Below are 10,155 nucleotides of genomic sequence, written 5' to 3'. Positions count from 1 at the left end.
CCACCTCAGGCCTTGGAAAAGGTATAGCACACTCCTTGGGGACTGGGGAGAGCCTGGCTGCCACCATATGGAGGGGTTGAGCATGTGCCCAAGAAATGGTAGAGAGCCCAGGTGTGGCCCCAATACTTAGAGAGAGTGGAGCCGAGAAAAAGGTGGTCTTCTCAATGTCCCCCAAGGTTGATTTGGAAAGAGGCAGGCCACTGCATAGGCCCTTGGAAAGGGTGAGACTTCCACTTTCTAAAGCTGAAGGATAAATGACTTTCAGATTTTGAAATCCAATGGTGTTTGCCCTGCAGGTTTTCTTTCTGATTTCTCCCTATGGATCCTGTGACTGTCCCTCCTTTGCATATTGGCACCAGATAACTTGTTTTAAGATTCACAGGTCCACAGCTAGAAGAGAATTTTTTGCACCTTAATATTGTTTAAGGTGATGCATGTAGTTGCCAAGTTGATGAGGGGTAGACATGTGGTAGTTAGATTCAGTTGTCAACTTGGCCAGCTGAAGGTACCTAGTTCTGTTGCTGTGGACATGAGCCAATGGTACGTGAACCTCATCTGTCACTCATTGCATCTGCAGTTGGCTAAAAGGCATGCCTGCTGTAATGAATGATGTTTGATTTAACTGGCTGGTGCTTAAATGAGAGAGCTCAACATAGCACAAGCCAAGCAGCTCAGCATACCTCATCTCAGGACTGGTAGCTCAGCTCAGGCCTTTGTAGATGCAGAAAGAAATTACCCTGGGGAAAGTTGTTGGAACCCAGAGGCCTAGAGACAAGGCCAGCAGAGATCACCCTGTGCCTTCCCACGTAAGAAAGAACCTCAGTTGAAAGTTAGCTGCCTTTCCTCTGAAGAACTAATGAAATAAATCCCCTTTTATTAAAGGCCAATCCATCTCTGGTGTGTTGCATTCCGGCAGCTAGCAAACTAGAACAATGGTTCAGTGACAGATGATCTAGACAAACTATTCCTTTATTAAACAGTCTGCCGTACAGCATCCCTGATGAATGAGTAAGTGCTGCTCAAATAGCTCCAGAAACAAGAAATTCATTTGTAATATATACTGACATATGTTATATGCTTTATTCAGATAGAATTCTCTAAAGGGAACCACATAGTCCAGTTTCCAAAATTTTGATTCTAAAAATTTATGGGACCCACCCATTCCAGAGAACTTATAGAACAAAAATTGAAGTAGTCTCTACCTAGATATTGGTGAAGATGTCACATTCTTTCTTCTTCTTTTGTGAATCACTATGTATCATCAGTCTCAATTCAAAAGTAAAGATGGAGGTGGGATATGAGGACTAAGAAGAAGTGAAGGCAAAAGTGTGCAGAACATACCCCAGAAAAGAGTGAGTTAATAGCAGCCAGATCCAAGATCCAGGTGAGTACCATAAAATTGTGGGGAGAAAGAGAGAGCTGAGTAGCTGAAAGGAGGGAAAAAGAGAACAAGTAAAATGGAGTTGGGCTCACAAAGGAAGTTATCAGAGTGAATCGACCAATGCAATAAAATGGCTTAACTACCAGTGATGATTTAATAAGTCAAAGTTCTTGTTCAAGTTCTTACCCCCCATGATGTCTTAAAGTCAAAACCTAACACTGAAGAAAGTCAGGTCAAGGTCCCCAGTATGTATGTATGTATGTGTGTGTGTATACATTAACATGCATTATTAATGCACATACAGTGATGTAAATGCTTGATCTTATATAGGCAACAGAAAAATAACAAAATGTTTGTTCTATGGGTTGTAAGATCATGGTTGTAAGAGCTCAAAAGATTGAATATGCCTAGAACCAGGGACTTATTCTTACACATTTTATGTCACTCAAGGGCTGACAACAGTTCCTGCCCCATTATAGCAATTAATTTAATGGAAGATAGTTTAATGGAGATATAGTGTCAACTTAGGATTTGAGACAAACTTTACACTTTTTCCTCCTCTTAATATACAGAAACAAAATACAGAAAACCAAGGCAATTCAAAAGGTTATGTATGCATGGCCCTTATATATTTCAGCTGAAGCTAATATCTAAAATTTAAAAATATATGTATATATCTATTATAGAAGAATCAATCTTTTTGCTCCTTCTCTCTTTCAAAGCCTCTGACCCAAAGTGAAACACAGCCCTAGAGGAAGCATAGAATTATTTTTAGAAGAGTCCATCAGCAAACATGTTCTAGCCTTAATCACCAAGGCCAACAGTTTTCAGAGAAACTTTTGAAATTTAACTAACAGAGAGAAGTTACCTTCTTTGTAATTAGAATGTGAATTTTAGCTTGAGACCATAAATACTTACTGATAATGGAGTCATTACACTTTGGGAAGCAGTAGCTTCCTGGTCTTCATCATCTTTCACTTTGTTTCAGTGATCTAAACTGTTTCAAAGATGTTTGCCTGAAATCAAAGACCTGACCAGGGTGATGATGCTTAAAACGTTCAAGTCCCAATAGTCACTGAGAACTCCCAACAGAAAAGGAGACTAATAGGGCAATCATTTTGAAAATAAGTAAATGTGTAAAAATTATATGGACTAATTATCCATCTGACTAACTTCTCATTGGTGTTGGAGGAGGCATAAATGCCCTTAGGCAGTACCTTGACAAATGTTTCTCATTACTTGACATGGATATTGAGATTCTTATGTGTAATATTTTATGAGTACTTAAGCCAATGTTTTAGGCACACATCTCTGATGCTACAATAAAAATTCACATCATGACTAAATATACAAATATTCATTTTACACCTCATTATATAGAGCACACATAATTCATAAAGCAAGGTCAAAGCATGTTCTTATCTCAGTCCTCAACTGGAATTGCTACCAAATTTGCTGATGCTGAAATGGAAGTTAGTAGCTGTTAGGATGAGGACATTTCTGTTATTAAGTATGGCAATAGATTAATATATCTCCCAGAAAAGCATGAATTGAAAGATGAGTTTCAATAGTTGGAGATGGTTCCCTGAGTAGGACAGTGATATGTTTTGGGATATTTAGTATTAGAATATGAATTGAAATGCTTTTATTTCCTCTCTTCAGAAAGATGTTCCATTAATATAAATGATTATTTTAAAAAATACTTTTAAGAAGAGATAACAACAAAGAAAGAGAAGCACTTAATTATGTGAGACCTGAAGCCTTATTCTTGATTGCTTTCATTGTAACTAAAATAGAAAATCCCCTTATTATTGCTGGTTCTGATTATTCATAATGGCCGTATCTAGCCTTAAATACTGAAAGCAGCAGTGGGGAGAAACAAAGTTCAGATAAAAAGCTGAGAAACTGTCCCCATTAGCATGATGATCCACTTAAGTGCTAATAAATCAGGCTATTCATGTTTTTCTTTCAATGGGATAACCCCCAATTCACATTCAAGTTCCTTGAGTTGACAAATGAAGGCAAAAAATTCAGATATGAAGTTGGCCTACTTTTAAATGTCTTAGGTTCACTACTTTCTTTTTCTTAATACTTCCCAAGCAGCATTAATGCTACCAAAATTCATGTTCAAGTTAGACAGCAGAGGATTTTGACCAAAATGACTTAGAAAATGCACATGTGGATACAAATGTTTTACTTCAAGCATATTAATAAAATTTCTCAGATAGAATGTCAAAAAGCTATCAACAAGTTCAAACACAAGTTAAAGGTCTTGGTGATGGTTGTGTGAAAAGTCTAACATGACCATAGTACCCAGTATAATCCCACACTAGATTGAGACCCCCAGAGGCCATGTCAGGGCAACATCAAACGGCAAACACAGAAATTGATAAACTAAGTCACTGAATTTAAATTAAATAATGATTATGAAAAATGATTACTGATATGTGGTTTTAAATCTTGTTTAGTTATAAATCAAATCTTGGCTTTGGTAGTTAGAGTCAGTTGTCAACTTAGCCAGGTGAAGGTACCTAGTTCTGTTGGTGTGGACATGAGCCAATGGTACGTGAACCTCATCTGTTTCTCATTACATCTGCAGTCGGCTAGGAGGCATGCCTGCTGTAATGAATGATGTTTGATTTAATTGGCTGGTGTTTAAATGAGAGAGCTCAATGTAGTACAGCCCAAGTAGCTCAGTATACCTCATCTCAGCACTCACAGCTCAGCTCAGGTCTTTGGAGATGCAGAAAGGAATCACCCCAGGGAAAGTCGTTGGAACCCAGAGGCCTGGAGAGAAGGCCAGCAGAGATCACCCTGTGCCTTCCCACATAAGAAAGAACCTCAGTTGAAAGTTAGCTGCCTTTCCTCTGAAGAACTAATGAAATAAATCCCCTTTTATTAAAAGTCAATCCATCCCTGGTGTGTTGCATTCTGGCAGCTAGCAAACTAGAACATTGGCCAATAAAAACAAAAAGGGAAAGGATATATGATGGGTAGTAAAATGTATAAAAGTCATTTTCATATTCAGGAAGAGGCTATAATTTTAGAATTTGTTTTAAAAATACATAAATAGATTATGCATATATATATATATTCATGTGTATATCTGCATTTAAGTATGCATGTCAGGAATTGAAGAGTAATTACCTAAAGAATAGAAATGAAATATAGAGCTTCCAAACCAGCAGAGAATAAAAAGGAATATAGAGATATAGATGTGGTTTTGATCCAATCGAAATCAGGACAGGAGGGAGAAATAAGATCCGACAAAAAGAAAAGAAAGTAAGCAGAAACCAAAAAAGAATTCAAAGATATTAATTATTAAAATAAACATAAACCCATTGTAAGACCTGTTAAAAAGCAGATATTATTAAGTTGGATTTTTTAATGGTCAAGCATTTTAGTTCAGTTGACATTTTTACCAATAAATTAGGCATGCTTAAAATTTGTGCATTTTATTGTTTTTAAAATATATCTTAAAAAGTTGATTTTATGAAAGGAAGGAATATTGAGCAAATAAATGGTAAACATTTTCAATTCAAGAAAAATGTTATGTTTAATTTGATTTTTGTTTAACTTAGCTTTGTGCTGCTTCTAAGTACCACCTTTAAAGTAAAACCATACCGAAAATTTAAAATGAAGAATGGAAAAATATACCTTGCAAATAGTAGCCAAAAGAAAGTTGCAGTGGCAACTGTATTGGTAGATACAATAGAATTTTAAGCAAAATGCATCAATAAGGATATAGAGGGAGCATCTCATAATAATAAGGGAATATTCCATCAAGAAGATATAACAACCATTTATTGGGATGTTTATCTAAAACCAGAGTTTAAAACATATATATTTTTAAAAACAGACATAATTATAAGGATAAATTAACACATCCAAATTGTTTGGGAAGATTTTAAAACATGTAATCAGAAACTGATAGTTCAAGCTCTTTAAAGAGTGTCTTGCATACAGAAATTGAATAACAAAATCACCTAGTTCACCAAGTTTGGAGATACATGTATGTGCATGTTCTTTTGTCTATTTATGTACATACACATACATACCAAAAACCACATTTTCTTCTAAAGTAAAAATGGAATATTATAAAATCTCTATTCCTAGATCCTGAAAGAATGCTTAAAATATTTCTAGAAAAATGAGCTCATGTAATTGATCATGAATAATTTAGAAATTCATAATGAAAATAGTGAAAAATAAAGAATTGGAAACTTTAAAGCACACCTCTAAATAACCTGTAATTTGAAGAGTAAAGCACAGAAAAAGAAAACTTTTACAATAGACTACAATGAGATCACTATATAACAATACTTGTTGGATAAAGGTAAGGAGACACCTAAAGAAAAATTATTTGCACTTTGATGTTTTTTTCCAGTCCACAGAAAACAGATAGGACCACCTTGGTGGATCAGACGGTTCTAAAAACTGTGAACCTCAAGAGGAATGGAGATGAGTCTTCAATCTCTTTCTTTCCTCTGGTAGTACTTTCATCCTTGTCCCATCTGCTCTGAGTCTACTTTCTCAGCTTTAGCCTCCATCCCTACAGTACATAGGATTTTCCTTAGTCATATAGAAAGAGCACGTGCTTTATAGCATACTTTGGTTGCTGTTTTTACTTTCAATGAAATATCTTTTCAAAGCCCTCCAAACTTTACTCTTTATATGTAACTGGAAAATTTAAGAGTGAAGAAAATGGTTTTTAATTTTCCAACAAAATTTAATTTTTGGAATTATTTTCTCACTGGGAATTTTAGTTTAACACTCAAAGCTGACCCATGATATTTCTGTGCCAACCAGAAGCTGCCCTACCCTTGAACAACGAATCCATTGTTCACACAGTGAGGAGCTACAGGGGTATATGATTTGTGAGGTGTCACATGCAAATTTAATATTTTAAAAAATAATATCCCCATAACATTAGAAACCCATTACATAGTGTTGAAGTCCTTATTTAGTCATCTACAGATTGTTAGATAACATAGGAATCGTATTGAAATGTAAAATATCTCCTTTCTCTTAAGGAGCCAAGAGCCTAGATGAGGTAATAAGACCTATCTATGACAAAATAATTCTCCATTATAGCAATAAGTCAAGGCATCAGAAATGTGATATTGGAGTACATTCAGAGTTCAGTGGGAGGAGGTCATTTCAAGGTGAAGTATTCAAATAAGAGGTGGCTTTGAAGGATAGGTAAAACTGTGATATATGGGGGAAGCATTTTGAACCAGGATACTAGAGGTAGAAAGATATGAAAGAAAGGAAACATAGGGCTTATTGATGGGACACTAAGTAGGTCCATTTAATTAGGGCTGGGAATGGGATTTTTGGTAGAAGGCATTAATGGGAGATAAGCCTGGAAAGGCAGGCTGAAACAAAGTAGGCAATAGGGGTGGCAGAGGGCAGGGGGAATCTAAACAAGCATTTAAAATGTCTGGACTATAATCTCTAGGCAATGGAAACCTACTAAATGTTTTAGTGTGAGAGAATGCCATAGTTGAAATAGTTTTAGAAGCTCCATTTGAAAACAGCATGTGGGTAGAAAATAGGGAACTTGAAACAGAAAACAAGATTAGTTGTGTGAATAAATCATTCCATTTGTCAGATATGTAGACTGAGATAGAGTAAAGTATATGTCTCAAGATACATGGACAATAGAGTAAAGAGTAAAAGTCATGACTGTTAACCTCAGGCCTTGGGCATTTCTATTAATTATGATATCCCCTTCAGGGATTATCTTAGGCAAAATTAAATGTAAAATTTGTGTCCAAGTCTTATGATTACCTCCCTGCCTCCCAGTATCATAGTAAGTTCTCCATCACCATTAACAATTCCTCCTCCAGTCCTTTCCTCCCACCCCAAGTCACAGCGCCCTGAAGAGTTCCTACAATCTTCCGTAATATCTTTCTGGAAAAGATTCTGATAAATTAATTGATTCATGCTAAGGTTTGAGTGTCTAATAATACTTTGACTTCTCTTGGAAGTATCTGATTTTAAGATTTATCATAGAGAAAAGATATTCTTCATGCAAACACCAATAAGACATGTTTTGCTAAAAGAAAGTCTTCTTGAAGAGTCAGAAAACATAGGCACACAGGGGACCTCCTTATCATAATCATCTCCAGTTGTGGAAAATTGCCCCAGAACCACCTTTGTATTCTCTTGTCCTACCAATCTGGGAGACAAAGGTAACATTAGAGAAAGTGAAAAGAAAGAATCTGAGGTTTGCAACCCATAATGAATGCAGGTGGGTCAAGCTATGAAAATGACTAGCAAGCCTCAAAAGTCATGACTGCAACAAGAAAGTATGGTCATGGTTTATTGCACAACAAGCTTCCTGAAGCTTTCAGAATTGTCTCTCCATTTTAAGAGTAAATAAATGCCAACAATTCTTTAAGTTGAGTACCAAAACTATGATTTGGCTACCCCAATTACATTTATAGAACTGCTTTGACTCCATATATATTACATGTCAAACCCCATTGCACAGAATATTATTATGCTGAAAACTCTGTATAAATATTTGCTGTCGTTTTGTGGATTTGCATTTACCAAACCAGCACTTTTTCCATCCAAATAGCCATTATCATTAAACAAACATCCATTAATGTAGACTTCTTTTCTCTCATCTTGGAGTTCTTGGGGAATGTGATCCAGCAAAAGTAAATCTTGGAAAAAAAAAAGTCACAATTCCCTACTTCTGGGACTATCACAGTCTGTTGGGCATTGAGCTCTGTGGTCTGCCTCTTCGGGAACATGTCATGGCTATTAGAAAATGAGTCAAACTTATGAATGGACAAAATTGGCAAATGCCTGCTTCTGTGAATTTGAGAATTATGAACAGTTTTTCTGCTTCCCAAGCATTTCTCCACTATAAAATACCATTGTTTTTTAAAGCCAACTCAACAATTCCACACGTCTCCAATCCACCCTACCCATAGTCAACTTTCTGGTCAGTATCCTGTGGAAAATGTAAAGGGTACTAGTTTACAAAATTTTCAATCTCCAGTTTAAAACCGTGCCAGTGTCCTTTTAACCTAATTCAACAGCACAAGAAAGTGATCGAGTAACATTTCTCGGCTGAATCAATACTACATTAAAGAAAGGTGCTATCATTGAAAAGTTATGAATACAAAATAGCTCAATGATATATTAGTGTCATTGCTTGCTGCCTCTTTCAGTTTGCTTGCATTACTGAATATAAGCTGAAAAGAACTCTTCTCGCGTTTCGGTTTGTCAGTGAAGAGCCCATTGGTATTCTATTCTGCCATGTTAAGGTGTTTTATATCTTCCATTCAAGACACTGCAGGTACAAAGGAAGAAGCAACCCAAATAACAGAATGACTATTTAAATCTATTTAGTATTTGTTAGAGCAATCTCTCAGAATTCATGTTTTAAAAATCATTTAGTGCCTTGTTTCTCATAGAAGGCAAATTATCCTTTCTGAGGCTCTCTTTGCTTCGTGATCTGGGAAGTCACAAAACAATTTTTTCAAGGTCACTTAGCACAAACTTAGACATAGTTTTCAGAACTCATTAGGCCTAAAGGGTCAATATCCTTGATAGATAAAGAACTCTGACAAAATCAATAAGAAAGAGACAAATACCCAAATAGAAATTATAATACCCTGTGGCAATACCGGTTCATTAAAACAAGCATTATCATTCCTTGCTGTTAGGTAATAAATTGGGAAATCCTTTCTGGAAGATAATTTGGTAATTTCACATCACAATCCTTAAATATGCTTTACCCTTTGATGAAGCGATTTTGCATCCGGAGTGCTGATGTGTAATCTCTGAGGGTAAATTATATCATTGGATCCCTAAGAAATCAGACACTACGTTATTAACCAACAAAAAGGAATTGGCTGGGGCAGGAACTGTATTGGTCCAGTTTCCAACACAATACCTGACACCTAGAAAACATTCAATAAATATTTGTTGGTTGTTTAAATAAATAAGCAAATATTTTCAAAACAATTCTGTGAGATTCTATGGACAGGCAGCATCAGCAACACCTGGGAGGTTGTGAGAAATGCAAACTTGGGGGCCTCAGCCCAAGCTTACTGAAGCATAATCTTTGGAGACCACACTCAGGAAAACATATTTTATCACCCCCTGCAGGTCATTCTGATGCTCATTACAACTTGTGAAGCATTGAGTTAGAATATCATACAGCCTTCAAAAATCAAAGTTTGATTTTTGGTTTCATTCTATTTTTTGACAGGTCCTCTCCGCTTTTGTTCTACTCCTATCTCCACCACCAGGATATGATATTTAAAGATTCTCCTGATACAGGGGAATCTAATTCCTCTCTAAGCCCATATTCTTCTGGAGACCAAATAAGGAAAGAAACTGGAAGTTAGGGAAGATTTTATTAAATTCCCATGTCAAGTTTTATTAGAATCTCAACTAGAGGCTGTGATGGAAAATGTTCAGATTCTGGAGACAGGCAGAGAACTATGTTGAAATGTTGGCTCTGCTACTTATTTATTTGCTTACTTACTTTGAGTTTCAATTTCTTGAATTGTTGGATGGCACGAATAATCTTACATGCCACATTCTGGAGTGTGGATTAAATAATAGAAAATCTATAAAGCTCCTTGAATAGCACCAGACACATATTAAATCCTCAACAAATATTAATCTCCTTCCTTTAGATCAGCAGTAGTCTCTTTAAGATGCTACCTATATGCTTAGGAGACAGGAAATTATGTAAGGACATATCTTAGCATTTTTGGTATTTTTCACAGTGTTTGGCACAT

General features: G+C 36.0%; 1 long non-coding RNA gene across 1 annotated transcript; it reads left to right on the top strand.

Moving 5' to 3' along the window:
• The first annotated feature begins 6,514 nt into the window (after nt 1-6,514).
• Nucleotides 6,515-9,790, top strand: LOC143658037 (uncharacterized). The gene is made up of 2 exons (XR_013163089.1): nt 6,515-6,546; nt 9,618-9,790. It is a non-coding gene; the product is annotated as an uncharacterized LOC143658037 (long non-coding RNA).
• The last annotated feature ends 365 nt before the right edge of the window (nt 9,791-10,155 follow it).

The sequence above is a fragment of the Tamandua tetradactyla genome, chromosome 15 (genome assembly GCF_023851605.1).
Source record: "Tamandua tetradactyla isolate mTamTet1 chromosome 15, mTamTet1.pri, whole genome shotgun sequence".
In the NCBI taxonomy this organism is placed as follows: domain Eukaryota; kingdom Metazoa; phylum Chordata; class Mammalia; order Pilosa; family Myrmecophagidae; genus Tamandua; species Tamandua tetradactyla.
Note: the sequence above shows the minus strand (reverse complement) of the source record. Positions and strands in the feature narration are given on the sequence as shown.